This window comes from Ctenocephalides felis, unplaced genomic scaffold (assembly GCF_003426905.1).
Source record: "Ctenocephalides felis isolate EL2017-DRISC unplaced genomic scaffold, ASM342690v1 CF-g0.4_SCAFFOLD_03572, whole genome shotgun sequence".
Classification (NCBI taxonomy): Eukaryota; Metazoa; Arthropoda; class Insecta; order Siphonaptera; family Pulicidae; genus Ctenocephalides; species Ctenocephalides felis.
Genome location: NW_020539726.1, coordinates 28892409 through 28909379, shown reverse-complemented (window position 1 = coordinate 28909379; position 16971 = coordinate 28892409).

Sequence of the window (16971 nt, the reverse complement as noted above, 5' to 3'; positions counted from 1 at the left end):
ATCTTAAACTTTAATTCTTTTATTTATTGTTAATCATTGGCTTCGAACTAGGGGCATTCATAAACATTTTCTTTAACAAAAACCATATCGCACTCGACTTATCGCTTCTTTCGTTCGTTATCTATGAAGAGCGGTGCCGCCACGACAAAAAAGAATGAGTAGTGTTCATAAAATGCGGTCGAACTTTTGGTGGGTCAAAAAATATAGCCGAACTTTTGAGTAGAATCGGCGCAAAGTATCGATACCGCCAAAAGAATCGACCCGAAGTATCGATTCCAAAAGTACTCATTATCGAAATCAAAGTATCGATACTTACTCAGTATCGATACTATCGTTCTAACACTACACACGATTGTACTCACTCAGTATCTTATTATATTAAATTTATCGTGACAGTTGTTTTATAGCACATTCACATATTGTGCAATGCGTTGCTCTAGTTTTGCATAAATGCACATCAGTTGCACCTGGATAAATATTTGGTGGCTATTACAGAGTTTTGTATTCTGCTCTGAACTACTTAGAATTATAAAATTTTTCTGCCTTAATTTTTTTGCAGATTGCGATAACTACTTAACTCCAATTACTTATAATTTAAATAAATGATACGTTATGTTTCTTTACATAATTTTACTTTGTAACATACTTCAAGTATTTCTATAATTTAAGAATTTAGACAAAAATTTGTGGTTTTTGATAAGTACTTAAAAATTTAATAAGCATATTAAGGCAAATTGCTGGAACTTTCCGTAACGAAAACTAAATTTAAAAAAAAAACTTTGCAAAACTTTGAAAAAATACGATTTTTGAGAAATTTTGAATTTTTTGAAAAATTTTACTTTTTTTGAAAAATTGGTTTTTTTTATATTTTGATATTTTTAAATTTTAAACATTTTTTAAGCAATCGCTGCATAACAGGATTAGTCATTTTATTAGTCCAGTCATTTGAGCTTAAATTAGGTAAGAATCTAGAAATTCGAGATACCCAGCTGTAAGTCTGTAAATACTTGTATATTGACACCCTAAAGTTGTCTCAAAATCTACATATGGTATTGATTGACACCTTACCATATGTAGCTTTTGAGATAACTTTAGGGTGTCAATATACAAGTATTTGCAGAGGTGAACTTATTGCAATGACTGGATTATAATACAATATGATAAGATGACGGTAAGATTTTTTTAACTTCCCGTAGGGTGTTATAGTAGTGAAATGAGTAGTGCTGCCCTAGGGCAGGTCCGTGAGTTGAGTTAAACTCCAACTCGCTTCAGGGAAGAATAGTGTGAGAGGTTTCCCATTGCCATTTCACACCGCAGTGCCCGAGATGGACTTATTTTCAATTGGAAACATATTTTTATCTACATTTTTAATTGAAAATGGACATCGCGCTGCCCGATGTCAGATTGCCATAGCAGGGATTCGAACGCGCGACCCTGTCCATACAAAGTCAACGCGTTAACGATCTTCGCCACGACGAATTCATTGTTATATTATGTTATTACATGGTTGTATTATGTCAGGTGTTATAGTAATGGGCAAAAAATCGCAAATAAAAATTTTTGCATATCATCACGTTCCAAATGTTTCTGAATGCTTTGGCATACTTCAGAAAAAAATGATATGTGTGTGTATGCGTGCAGATAACGTTTCATCGACGATTACGGGCGTATGGATAAACCGATTTGAAAAATTCAAAAAGCAATCGATTTCTATTGATAGGGAGATGTGCTGACTAGATTTTGGCAAAGGCAGGTCCAGCGGCTTTGGAGTTATGGAGCACAAAGTGCTAAAAATTACAGTTTTTAAGAGAACAGATCAACCGATTTGAATGATTCAAAAATCATTCGATTCGTAATGGTGGGGAGAAGTGGTAATTAGATTTTGGCAAAGGCAGGTCCAGCCATTTCAAAGATACAGAGCTAAATGCGCAGAAAATTGCAGTTTTTGAGATAACTTCAATTTAAAAAACTGCTTGTGTTGATGAAACTATTGCTTTTGGTGAAAAAATTTTAAATAAAAAAATTTTTTTTTGAATATCGAAAAACTATTCGGTTTTTAATTCTAATTCTATCTCAATTTCTAAACTAATATAATACTTCAAATAATTATAATAATCTCTTTGAAAACATTTAATGTTACTCGAATATTTCATTAAGGTGCGGGAAGTTCCAGCAATTTGCCTTAAGACACGATGCCATATACCACTAGTTTTTTATTATACATATTTAAATTACAATATGTCTTATTAGTAGAATACATTCAGTAATTAATCTGATACTCTGCAAAGCTATAATGTTTTTATAGAACTATCCATTGGTAAGTTTTCTAATTTATGAAAATGTGTACTAAGAGTTTGATGTAGACGGTAAGATAATCGATTAATTTTATTCCATTCCATAATGTATATATCAAGTGTGTATTTCAATTTGTAGACCTCGACCACGGTCAGGATTGATCACCTTTCCATGGATGAGTCGTCGGCTCCAAATGTTACAAAACTTTAGTTAATTTTAGAACGGCGAAAATAAGACGCCGTCGCGACGCCATTAAAGTTTTATACTCTGATCTTTAGAGTTCAAATACTTGGATCATACGGGTACTTGGTCATATCAAAATAAGATATTTTACATTATAATATCAACTTGTATCAACAATTCATGCTGTTTGCAAGTATCGAGATGTTTAGAAAGTGGTGTTACCTGATTCTAAACTGAAGTTGTATATATCTTGAGATATTTATAAAAGAAGTAGATCTCTCCTGGTGCGAGTGCGCATATCTAGTATCTACAAACCCACAACCCACTACAAAAGGTTACGCAAGAACGGCCTGCATTTCGCGTCCGATAAGCGCTTAATTATTGTCTAACTGATACCAAGTCAGAAATGTCAAAGGTTTTCGAACAGAATGGTAACATTGCGCGTATGTCGGTTCAATCATTCTATATTTGCACCGACAGGTATTTACTAAGGATACTATTACTCTGATTTATATCGCTCAAGAATTTCTTACGTATGGTGAATATATGTACTTCAGTATTTCTAGAAGCATGTGGAATATGGTAGAGCGGGTCTTAAAGGTGCGCGGGTAAAAAGGTCCACAAGCACTATCTCGAAAACAAGTAAATTATGGTATTTTAAAGTAAAGGTCAAAAGATGTGAATTCAGCAAATGCCTTAAATCTGGTCAGGAGGTCAATATTAGGAGGTAAAGCCTGAGGAGGCTACATTGTCAAATTTTTAATTAAAGTATTTTTTTGTTTTGAGCAGTCTTATTTAGTTTACGATACTTGAATATCATTTTTAAGTATACGTAATTTAAAGTGTAATTTTATTTTTAAGTTAGATTTAACAGTTGGCTAAAAAGGCCATCTGAACCTTAACATCGTGCTTTAAGGCAAATTGCTGGAACTTTCAGTACCAAGTTTTTTTTTAATTAAAAAAATTTAAACTTTGAAAAAAATAGAATTTTGAGAAATTTTAAATTTTTGAAAAAAACGACTTTGAAAAAATATTTTCTTTATTTTGAAATATTTTGAAAATTTTAAACTTTTTTTCAAAGCAATAACTTCAAAGCAACTTCTCTTAAAAACTGAATTACCGTTTTTGGCACTTTTTGCCCCGTATCTTTGAAACGGCTAGACCTGCCTTTGCCAAAAACTAATTAGCACGTCTCCTTATCAATACGAATCGAACGATTTTTGAATAATTGAAATCGGTTGATTCGTGTTACCGAAATCGTCGACGAAAATTTGTATCCGCACACACACACACGCGCTCACACATGCATACAATCACTCACACACAGACAAACACATACTTCAATTTTTTTAAGGTATGTCAAAATGTTCAGAAGCTTTTGAAACGTAGAGATATATAAAAATTTTCATTTTCGATTTTATTGCGATTACTATAACTTACCCTAAGAGAAGTTAATAAAAATGTTAAACAAGTTGCAAACAAAACAATTTTGAAATAGATCAATTATGTTAATAATTATTCCAACTCTGATGATAATTTTTCTGGCAAAGTTTTATACAATGTTTATATACAGTGTGATTTTTGTACAAAATGTGCCTATATGAATTATGAATTTCAACAGAAATTTTATTTCTAATTTATTTGTGATAATTGTATTACTTATTTAAAATTATAAATGAAATAGTGGATTCTTTCGCCTCCCTGGCTTTGTCTCTTTATCCCATAAGAACCAGGTGTCAAATTTTCAGCAAAAAAACATTTCTACAATGATGAAATAGCTGATAATTTTGCTGAACATAGTTAGTTGTTGGTTTTCTATGTATTATTTATTATTTTGGATTTTACAGTATAATTGGTAAAAGTCAAATTAGTCCTTTATTCTACAGAACAATCCTCATCACATGATGATATTATAACATAAAACGGTTGAACTAGTTTTTGACAACAAATTAATTTATGATAAAAGTCAAATTTCTTGTATGAATTTTTCTGATATGAATTTCTTATATGAATAATTATGATCGGTTATTGGCTTTCAGAGAAACACAATGTAATAAGACAATTTAGTAGTAATTTAGTAGCGCGACAACATGTAACTGCCTGAGTTCTTAATAAGATAAAATCATTATATAAAATAACGTTTCGATATTCAATTTATAAAGCATTAATGCAGCAGTATCTCTTTACCATAAATTACATATAAATTACACGAATCAGAGGCGCTTAATGAAAAGTGAACGCTGAAATGATGTGATTACTACATACGTTGATTGCATTGGTACAGGGTACAGGTAGAGTTAATGCCATGTGATATTTATGCCGTCATTCTCGGATATTAATTTGTGGCGGTCAGTGTCACCGCCATCACCGCCATCAGAGGCAAATAACGATACTATGGGAAAAAGACACCGGAAACCACGCTTCGGCGGACGATATCTTATGCTGATTACCGCCATTCTATCATAATAGGCAGGACATGATTCTTACGGTAATGGTAATGGTAATGAATAGTCGGCTAAGTTATCGTAATGTTGTTTTTATTTGCTGCTATTTACTTGCCGCCAATTTTACATGCACAATATAAATAATCGCTCAATTACAACGTTCGTATTTTACAACTAAATGCACCGAGTATTTTGATAACGACGAGCTGTCGTTAAGTTTGTGTTTAAATATTAGATTTTCATCACTTATGTACCTCATATTTTTTAATCAATGCTAAATCGCGTCAGAAGAATTTATCATCAGAGTAGTGTTGGAATAACTATTATTAGGTCGGGAAAAAAGAAAACTATGATTTTTTGGTAGATGGCTGTACTGATAGATTTTTCGTGAAGTATCGAACAAACAATTTCAGATTTTTGCTCGTTGGAAATGTGACATTTCGCAGTAAAAATTTTTTTTGCTGTTTTTCGTTTGGTGCATTCAGTTGTGAGTTACAGGATGTTAAAAATGGAAGTGAACAAAGAGAAAATTCGGTACATTTTACAGTTTTTCTTTGCTAAAGGCGAAAATGCAAGCCAGGCGGCTAAAATGGTGTTTATAGTTGTTATTTCTGTTCTTCGACGTTTTCTCATAAACGGCTCGATAAGGGCTTTTTGTGCGACGTTGTTTTGATCTCCCAAACCATTTCTTACTAATTAGCAAAAAAACTTAAAATTTTTTGACCACGTATTAGCCTACAATTTTGAATCGATTTTAAAAGCCCCGTAACGCCAGACAGCACCTAATACCGGACACTCTATTTTACACGTATTATTTAAGCGAGTATAAATCTTTTTATATCAAAATACAAGTGACAGGGGGCACACAAGTGCAGGATCACCCGCCAAGACTCACCTGTGACGCACACGGCCACGGCGGGAGCAACCCTATGCTGTTTTAGGCGCAAAATCACGGCGTCACCTAAATATCAATGGAAGTAATTCTACTGTATTTATGCATTTATATTGGAGTGGCATTCAATGATAAAAGTAGTACTTGATTGTTATCCGTAAAATGGTAGAATATTATTAGATATTTTAAACAATTTTAGTAGACACCACCAAATGAACGAACATGCCTGTCCCTTAGCACCGGACACTAAGTCGTCCCTTAGCGCCGGACAGTAAACATATTGATATTTCTTGTGAGAATTGACTTAATTGTTTTTAATTATTTAATTTTGTTCTGTGGGAGTGCTAACGGTCACTATATACCACCATTTTTCGTATATCGTAGTCACAGAATGAAAATCTTACGATGAATGCTCCAGCTGAGAGCATCGGTGTGGCCCAGCCAAAAGGTTGGATGAATAGTGATTTTTTTTTGCAATATCTAAGAATATTTGTCAAACACATTTGTGTAGACACTCCAGAATGTGGAGATGGCTACCTATGTGTTCAATACTGGTTATTTTGAAATGTCCGGTACTAGGTGCCACTTTGTAAAATCATATTTCTTGTTACCAAAGTTTGATTGATAGTATTAATTACTTTTTAGCAAAGGTTGCGTTTTTGTTAAATTAGTTTGATTTCTAACTTTGTTATTAACATAAGTCATAATTTAATAGACATTTTGTAAAATATTTTTTGTTTTATTTATAAATAACCTTAGGTGTCCATCACTCGGGGACTTCCCCCTACTACTAATCACTAGTTTCTAGTTCACTAGTTTTTGGTAAAGATTTTGATGAAGATGGATATGTAGGTCTAAAATAACATACTAAAATATAATAGGCATACAATAAGCGGTTGAATTATAAAAATTCACCAAAGCGATTCTATTCAGTATCTGTGCGTTTCGTGCATATGTAGGTTTCGTTTTTCGTGGATGCTACTGATTACAGTTGACGTCTACTCTGAAATAAAATATATCATTATAATCCGAAATGGACAAACTAAAATGTGTTAAACAAATTTCACTTTACTTATATAATTACAGATATTATGAATACGTTTGAAAGACATCAATTAGAAGATTTGATAATTATTTTGGTAAATTATGTTCATCATTATATATTTTGATTGTTGTTGTTACTTGTTCAACCAATTAATTAAAATGCTTTGAGGTTAACTTAATAATGACGCTATTATTTGGTAAAACCTCTATGAACTAAAAAATGAAATAGTGGATTTTTTGCCTTTTAGCCTGGTCGTTTCAACCCCGCCAATAGCAAAAAACATATGATGAATTAGCTGGTATTTTACTTAACATGGCTCGATAGTTGTCTGTTTGATATCTGTTCGGTACTGTGTTCGGTTTTTATAGTATAATTACTACAAGCCAAATTGGATTTTTGTGTCTAGCCCTGCCTTACATAGTATATAGTTTAGTTTTCATCCGCTATTTTCAATATTTTCTTCTATACGGTTGATTATCTCTTCAGAAAAAGGTGAAAATTTACGTTTTCAAATGAATAAAACTTCTTGAATAACATCTATGTATTTGAAAAGTATAGATCTGTTTCTACGAAATAAGTCTTGAATAAAAAGTATACAGAAATATGTTTTCCATTTTCTTCTACCTAAACCGTTAATATTCCCTCCCTCCCTCCAGCAGAGATTGAAATCTGATCGAGTTAGACTCCCGATGGATCGAAGAAGGATAAAGAACCACTCGAAACCAATTACCGTAACAAATGATCGCAAGTGACAACCTGTGTTCTTTGTATCTTTGTGACAAATTATCCGAATACGGTTACTGATATTCCGATATCGGGATGCACACGTAACGCCGAAGGTGACGTTGACGCCGAACAGAATCTCCTCTCGACGGAGTTACGGGGGACCACCCAGGTCGACAATAAATTGCCAATATTAGCATTCAGGGAATAATCATTAACATTGTACCTACCTTCATGGAAATACACTGAACATCATTTCGTTTGTTCATTTGTTTAGAAGCTACCGTTACATTAGACAACAGACCAAATTATAACATTAATTAAATATAAGTTGCAATTTTTAACGATTGCATTTTTTAATTTCCCTTAGTGTAAGTTATAGTGATCGTTCAAAAATTGAAAATGAAATTTTTTGCATATCTTTACGTTTCAGAGGTTTTCTGATGATTTTGATATACTTTAGAAAAAATGGATGCGCGTGTGCGTGTGTGTATGTATGTAAGTATGGATAATTTTTGTCTACATTGCTAGGAGCACAAATCAACCGAATTGAATTGAATTATTCGAAAAGCATTTGATTCCTATTGATAAGGATAAGTTTTTGGTAAAGATTAGTCCAGACGTTTTGGAGATAAGGAGTGCAAAAATGGCAATTAGGTTTTTGAGAGAACGGAGCATCCAATTTGAATGATTCAAAAAATATTCCACCCTTATTTACGTGCCAGTGAATTGATTTTTAGATCCAGCAAAAAAAGTTTAATAAAACACCATTTGGCGGTTAAAAATCAGATACTTTTGGTAGTATGGATCGACCGGCATGAATGGGTATTAAAAACTTTCAACAAATTTCAAAATTTTCAAAACTAAAAATATCATAAAACCTCGGTTTTGAGCATTTAAAAATGTTCAACTTTTTCAAACATATTATTTTTCGCAAAAAGTCATTTTTTCAATTGTTTCAATATTATAACTTTTCTAATGTTTTTATTAAAAAAATTTACAATTCTCAAAAAAACCTAATATTTTCTGAGCTTTCAAAATTTTTAAATTACGATATGAGTAAGTGCCAGCAATTTGGCACAATGCCACGCATCATTAGTTTTGTTGGTAGTTTTTTTGTTGTTTTTGCAGTAATATGTAGTTGACGATATCTGAATATAATTTTTAAATTTACGTTATCTAATGGTTTTATAAGGCCATGGCTGGTTACGCATATTTTCCCTCTACTTTAAAATAGACTGTCAACTAGCGGTGTGTGGCATCGTGTTTTAAGGTAAATTGCTGGAACTTCCCGTACCAAAATTATAATTTTTTAAAAAGATTAATTTTTTTATGTTTGAACAAAATTAGATTTTTGAGAAAGTTTAAATTTTTGGAAAAAAACTTGGCCATTTTTTTTTATTTTCAAATTTTTTGAAAATTTTGACCTTTTTAATCAGTTCTTCTTCTTGTCAATACAAGTAAAATGTTTTTTGAATTATTAATATCAGACGCTCCGTTCTCTTAAAAACTTAATTACCATTTTTGGCACATTTTGCCCCTTCGGAATGGCTAGACCTGCCTTCGCCAAAAACTAATCAGCACGTCTCCTTATCAATACGAATCAAATGTTTTTTGAATTTTTCAAATCGGTTGATCGGTATTCCCAAAATCGTCGACGAAAAAATATGTATCCGAACACACACACACGCACACATACGTCAATTTTTTGGTGTACCATAATGTTCAGAAACCTTTGAAACGTAAAGATATATAAAAGTTTTCATTTTTGATTGTTTTGCGATTACTATAACTTACCTTACGGGAAGTTTTTGGGGTAATGGTAGTGGTCCTTTTTTTCTACCCTATATAGTTGTTAAGTCGTTTTTTGATAACTTATTGGACCATTACCTATATTCTTTACATAATCTATATGAATTTACAAACTCATAAGAACAAAAACTCAATTGCACTGGTAAACCCGAATTTTAATTGAATTACCTAACTTTTTTTACCAGCCTTCCTATTAATATTTGTTAATTGCCCAACCAAAGCGTTCACCCAAGATGCTCCGTGCGTGAAATGACACTAAATAGTGTCACTCCTGCTATTTACTTTTATTGCGGTATTATTTCTCCGCAATAATCTCACATCTCATGCTCAAGTGTCACTTGTAATTATGTCATGGTCAGCTGTCACGTAGCCATAATGGAGTAATTATGACAATTAAACTGGGAACGCTCCTGAGCAGAAAATGGTCTTAAATAAGATGCTCACTCGCTTCGCTGGGCCACAGTGGATTAAGAAAAAGATATAATAAATTATTCTTTGCAGATTTTTTTGTAGATTTTAATGATAAGTGCAACTTCAAGTTAAACTGATTATGTATATGATTTATTTGTTAAGAGGATTGAGCGGAGTTTAAAAAGGTTAAAAAGATCCACCACCGATATCTCAAAAACAATTAAAGTTAAGAATTTTTCAACAAAAATGTTTTAAAAGTAGAGGAAAAATATGTGTAACCAGCCACCCCACCTTTTCTATGACATTGCTATCGAGAGATAAATCCATAACAAAGGCAATATTTTCATTTTTTATTGTTATTTTTCTGGTTATGAGCACTGTTATTTAATTTACGAACCCTAATATATTTTTACCCCTAATATAATGTTTACAACATTATTTTATTATTAATTTCCCGTAGGGTAGTTATATTAATGGGCCAAAAATCAAAAATGGAAATTTTTGCATTTTTGCATTTCTCCACGTTTTGAAGGTTTCTGAACATTTTGGCATACCTCAGAAAAAATGGGTGTGTGTGTATTGTGTTTTGTGTGTCAGAATGAAATGAATGAAGAAAGAAAGAAAAGAAAATAAATGAAGTTTGATCTGACTTAACATTTCAAACTTATAAAACTAGTGGTGAATGGCATCGTGCTTTAAGGCAAATTGCTGGAACTTCTCGTGCCGTTATGAAATATTAATGTTTCATTTTTTCAAATAATGTAACTTATATATGTTCACAGAAAACTAAATAAAATAAAGTTAATCAATCGAATTTAAAATGAAGGACATTGTCTAATATTTATAAGAATTTCATAAACTGAATTGCAAAGTTAAAATTATTTATTTAAAGTATATTAGTAAGCTTTAGAACTTTAGCTAGAAAAAAAATTGAAATTCGATTTATTTTTTATATAAAAAAATCTATGAAATTAAAAAAAAAAAAATCCTAAAAGCAATCGTTTCGTCAGCACAAGCAAAAAGTTCTTTAATTCATTCAATTTCTGCCATTATTTTGCACATTTAGCTCGGTACCTCCAAAACGGCTGGACCTGCCTCTGTCAAAAACAATCACCACTTTCCCCCGTCATTACGAATTGAATGTTTTTTGGATCATTCAAATCGGATGCTGAGTTCTCTCAAAAACTCGATTTATATTTTCTTCACTCTTTGCAACCGTATCTCCGAAACGACTGGACCTGCTTTCGCCAAAAACTAATCATCACATCTCCCTATGAATAGGATCGAATGTTTTTTGAACCATTCAAATCGGTTTATCCGTGCTCCTGAGAACGTGACAAAAAATTGCATCCATACATACATACATACACACACATAGACACACACATCCATTTTTTCTGAGGCATGCAAAAATGTACAGAAACCTTCAAAACGTGAAAAATGCAAAAAATTTCAATTTCGATTTATGGACAATTACAATAACTTACCCTACGTGAAGTTAATAAATAGTTATTCTAACTCTGCTGATGAATATTTCTGACGAAATACCAGATCAAGGTTAAAAATCATGTTACCTCTTGACTAATGTAGCGATTATTTCGTAAATTAGCTTCAAAATTAAAAATAAGACATTAGACAAGTAATAATAATGGGTTACTGTCCTAGGGCAGGTCCGTGAGCTGAGTTAAAACTGCAACTCGATTCAGGGAAGAATAGTGTGAGAGATTTCCCATTGCCATTTCAGACCGCAGTGCCTGAGATGGGCTTATTTTCAATTGGAAACATATTTTTGATCTATATTTTCAATTGAAAATGGATATCGTGCTGCCAGAATTCAGAGTTAAATTCCAGCTCGATTCAGGGAAGAATAGTGTGAGAGATTTCCCATTGCCATTTTACAGCGCAGTGCCCGAGATGGACTTATTTTCAATCGTGCTGTCCAGATTGCCAGAGCGGGGAATCGAACGCGCGACCCTGTCCATACAAAGTCAACGCGTTAACGACCTTCGCCACGGCGAACCCAGATAAGTAACATATCAAATATTACTTTCTGCTAATTATACAAAACGGCTTAGCTGATTGTTAAATAACGTAAGTGCTTATCGGGTTTCATCGTTTAAATTTTGGAAATCGTTTCAGGTGTGTTTGGAAAAATTTTGACGAAAGGTCAAAAATCGGCTCGCACATACACACATACTGATTTTTCCCAATTTGGTCTCATTCGATTCAGAATGACTTGAAACGTCGAGAAAACAAAAATTAGCAAATCCGATCTTCTCGCTATATAATAATCTTTTCCTTCGAGAAGTTAACAAATAAATATCATCTTGATTTCTATCGACATTCTATTCTTAGTTGACGTTATCGTTGCTCTCACAATCAGTTAATTCTAACTACTAGCACACAGGTTAATTTTAATTTGTTCTGTCCCTGAACCTTCGAATAAAAATAATTGGATGTTCAGCGGACAATAACGCACCAAGACACAAATGCATGACACAAATTATGGTATCGCAATCTTTGCATGACCATACTCATTATTCATTGTTCATATAAATGTATATTGCCGCTGCTGCTCCGCCCGCGCACGCTCTCGTCTCGTCTTGTCATTACTTATTCTAATTGACGATAACCGAAATACGAGGCAATTTCCGTACGATGGAAATATTATTTTCACTCTGGTATTGTTCGAAGAACTTATCAAAAATAATTTCTCTTCTGGCATTTGATGTCGTGCGTTGTCATGTGCGCTTTGGCCGCACGTCCAAAAACCGTTGCTGGTAAATTATACTCAAAATTATCTGTTGATGCTTGCAAGTATAATTTTTACAATTGTTTTTTATTAAGTCAACAGCATTTAGGGAATGGCGGGGCACAAAGGTCCCAATTGACTGTTAGTAATTTTACAGTGGAAACTAAACTAAGAACATCAAACACATCAAATAACAAATACCACAAGGACTACGATTAGTAAAATTCTCAGCTAATTCATTATTGTAGTAATATTACTTTTAAATATTTTTCAAAAAATTGTCACCTGGTCCAAATTACCCGGCAAATTTACCAAACCGTTGCTGGTTAATTATACTCCAAATTATCTTTTGATGCTTGTAAGTTGCAATCTCGATATTTACCGAGTTGCCGATATTTAAATAAAAAAAACATTTGCTTATTTTGTATTATATCAAAATTTATTACAAATATTGCTGCAATAAGTTAAAATATACCATCATTGTTAGAAAAATGATAACGACAGGGTTGCTTTCGAATATGAACCATTTCCACCTACATTAGTAAAAGATAACTAGTAAAAGAAGACTAGTGGCGCATGGCATCGTGCCTTAAGGCAAATTGCTGTTTTTCCCGTACCAAAAATTAAAAATTTTATAAAGATCTTTAAATTTTTTTTAAAACTGAAAAAATATGATTTTTGAAACTTTTGAAACTTCTGTATAAAATGACTTTTTTGAAAATTTTGATTATTTTATATTTCGATTTTTTGATGTTTTTAACTTTTTTCAAAGCAATCGTGCCACGTGGCTGATTTATATAAAAAATACGAAGCGCGTAAGCGCCGCGTCGCTAGCTAACAGATAAACATTAGTATGGAACTTATAGAAATGTAAAAACTTTATACTTTTTATTAAAATCTCTATAAAACATCTTATAATTTGATGTGCATATGCCTAATGATCATTTTTGATCGCCAAAAGGCATTTTTTAACTTTCCATAGGGTAAGTTATTGTAATCTTCCAAAAATCGAAATTGAAAATTTTTACATTTCTTCACGTTTTGAAGGTTTCTGAACATTTTGTCATACCTCAGAAAAAATGGATGTGTGTGTATCTGTGTGCGTGTGTGTGTGTATGTATGTATGGATACAATTTTTCGTCCACGTTTTCAGGCGCACGGATCACCGATTTGAATGGTTCAAAAAACATTCGATTCTTATTGATAGGGAGCTGATTAGTTTTTGGCAAAGACCGGTCCAGCCGTTTCGGAGATACTGTGCAAAGAGCGAAGAAAATAGAAATCGAGTTTTTGAGAGAACGGAGCATCTGATTTGAATGATCCAAAAAACATTCAATTCGTAATGACGGGGAGAAGTGCCGATTAGATTTTGGCAAAGGCAGAAGCAGCCATTTCGGAGATACCGAGTTAAATGTGCAAAAAATAGCAGTTTTTGAGAGAAATAAGCATCTGATTCGAATGATTCAAAAAACTTTTTGCTTGCTTTGACAAAATAATTGCTTTTGAAACAAAAAATATTTCAATTTTTTTCATTTTTTTGTATATCGAAAATAATTCTGATTTTAATTTGAATTCTGGCTAATGTAAAATAATTTCAACCATATGTAGGTTTTGAGACAATTTTAGGGTGTCAATATACAAGTATTTACAGACTGGGTATCTCAAATTTCGAGATTCTTACCTAATTTAAGCTTAAATGACTGGACTACGAGTTTGACTCGCCTTATTTTTAAGGGATTTAAGTCTACTGGTCTGAATGGGTTTAATCGTATTGAGTAAATTGCATAACAAAAATATGGCTATTACATAGTGTATCCGGCGTGATTAAATATTATCAGTTAATTTTACGCTATTTCCAGCGATTCGTTGCGCCAGATTGGTTTTTGTTCTAAGCCATTTAAACGTTACCTTATTGAACTTTCATCTTTAACTGTAATAAGAAACAGGAAAATAATATAATATTACAATTTTTGCGGATATGCAATCTAACTTATATTTATGAAAGCAAAATTGGGCTTTTAACGTTATCATTTCTCTCTGGATTAAGCATTTTAAGAGAAAACCATTTTAAGGCCTCAATTTACAATGTGCATTTATTTTTGATAAAATATATTATAATTATTTATATAATCATTTAAAATTTAAACACATTTCCATGTAATTAATATTAAATTACATTATAATACAGATTCACTCAACTGTTGAGATTTCTGTGTATTATATATGCTTAGATATGATTTTTAACCGTTCATGTAAATTTGGACTTCGTCTAGTTAAATTATTTAGATAATGTACTTTCAAACTCAACAGACTGAAACGGTACAACCTGCAAACTTCATGAAATTAGCCTTTGATTATAATAATGTATACAAAACACAGACTCATACATATATACAACCATAAGACACCAGAGTTAGTTAGCTAGTCATTGATCAGATTTGGTAAAGCAACGGCTTGGAAATTCATTAATTGTTTTATTTTTTTATTGTTATAAATAGTATGTCAAACTTTTTTTCAATAAACAAATCTAATTAATTTATTGGCACATATATTAATGACTAATTGTTTTGACACATTGTCATATCATTCCTAAAAGTTTAGAATGATTAGGCGATACTAGTCCTAGACATACTTGCCGTTACATTTAAACATTGAATTTTTAACTTTTACTAAAAATCTCGTGTGATTTTGTTTATTTATGTGAATTATTATAGCGACTATCAATGATATAACTAAATGCAAAACAATAGTCATGTAAAACATATGCCATAATATCATCAAGTGAACATCCGATTTAACTTTGGCTAGATGATTTGTAAAAGAGTACATATTTCTTGGGTTTATAGTGATAATGTCTTTCATCATGATCGGTGTAACCAGTAACATAGAATAGATCTCATAAAAACTTATTAATTGTTCAAACATAATTTAATAAATAGGAATTAATTCCCGTGCATCATGGTGCATGTTAGATTGATGATTTGTTAAATACAAAGATGTAATGGTTAAATATAATTTACCAAGTAAGTGTAACAATAACGGCTTTATTATCTTAATGAACAGAATAATTTCCTAATTAGTTATTTTTTAAATAACTATTTTTACTTCCCGTAGGGCAAGTTATAGTAATCGCAAAAAAATCGAAAATGAAAATTTTTGCATTTCTCGACGTTTCAAAGGTTTCTGAATATTTTGGCATACCTTAGAAAAAATGGATGTATGTGTGTGTGTGTGTGTGTGTGTGTGTGTGTGTGTGGTGTGTGTGTGTGTGTGCGTGTGTGTATGTATGTGCGGATACAAATTTTCGTCGACGATTTCGGGAACACCGATCAACCGATTTGAATAATTCAAAGAACATTCGATTCGTATTGATAAGGAGACGTGCTGATTAGTTTTTGGCGAAGTCAGGTCTAGCCGTTCCGAAGATACGGGGCAAAAGTGCCGAAAACGGTAACTCAGTTTCTAAGAGAACGGAGCGTCCGATTTTAATAATTCAAAAAACATTTTACTTGTATTGACAAGGTGAAGAACCGTTCAAATTTTCATAAAGGCAGGTCTAGCGGTTTCGGAGATCTAATAAAAAAAGTAAAAAAATGAGCCATTTGGCGGTCAAAAATGATCATTAGACATATGCACATCAAATTATCAGATATTTTATAGAGATTTTAACAATAAGTATAATTTTGGTTTACATTCCTATGGGTTCCGTACCAATGTTTACGCGTTAGACGTCGACGCGCGCTTACGCGGTTTGATATTTCGTCTTTATGCAGTTAAAGCAGTACGATTGCTTTGAAAAAAAGTTTAGATCTTTTAAAATAAAGAAAACATTTTTTATAAAAAAAAAATAAAAATAAAAAATAAATAAAAAAAATTTTTTTTTCAAAAAAAAGTAATTTTTTGTCTAATGGTTTGTCAAAAATCTTATTTTTTCGAAGTAAATTTTTTTCAAAAATGTTAATCGTTTTTAAAAAAATAATAATTTTTGGTACGGGAAGTTCCAGCAATTTGCCTTAAGGCACGATGCCTTAATTGCCTTAAGACAGAATTCCACTTACAGCTAGTCTTTTAGGTACTATTTTGTGAATTATTAAGAAGCTAATAACTAGAAACAATTGATTACACACTGAATAAAACCTATAAGTTTTAATCTTCTCGTAGAGTAAGTTATAGTAATCGCAAAAGATTCAAAGGTTTCTGGACATTTTAGCATATGTGTGTGTGTATGTTTGGATACAATTTTTCGTAAACGATTTCGGGCGCACGAATTTAGCGATTTGAATTATTCAAAAAACATTCGATTCCTACTGATGAGAAGACGTGCTGATTAGTTTTTGGCGAAAACAGGTCCAACCGTTTCGAAGATAGGGGGCAAAAAGTGCCAAAAACGGTAATTCAATTTTTGAGAGAACGG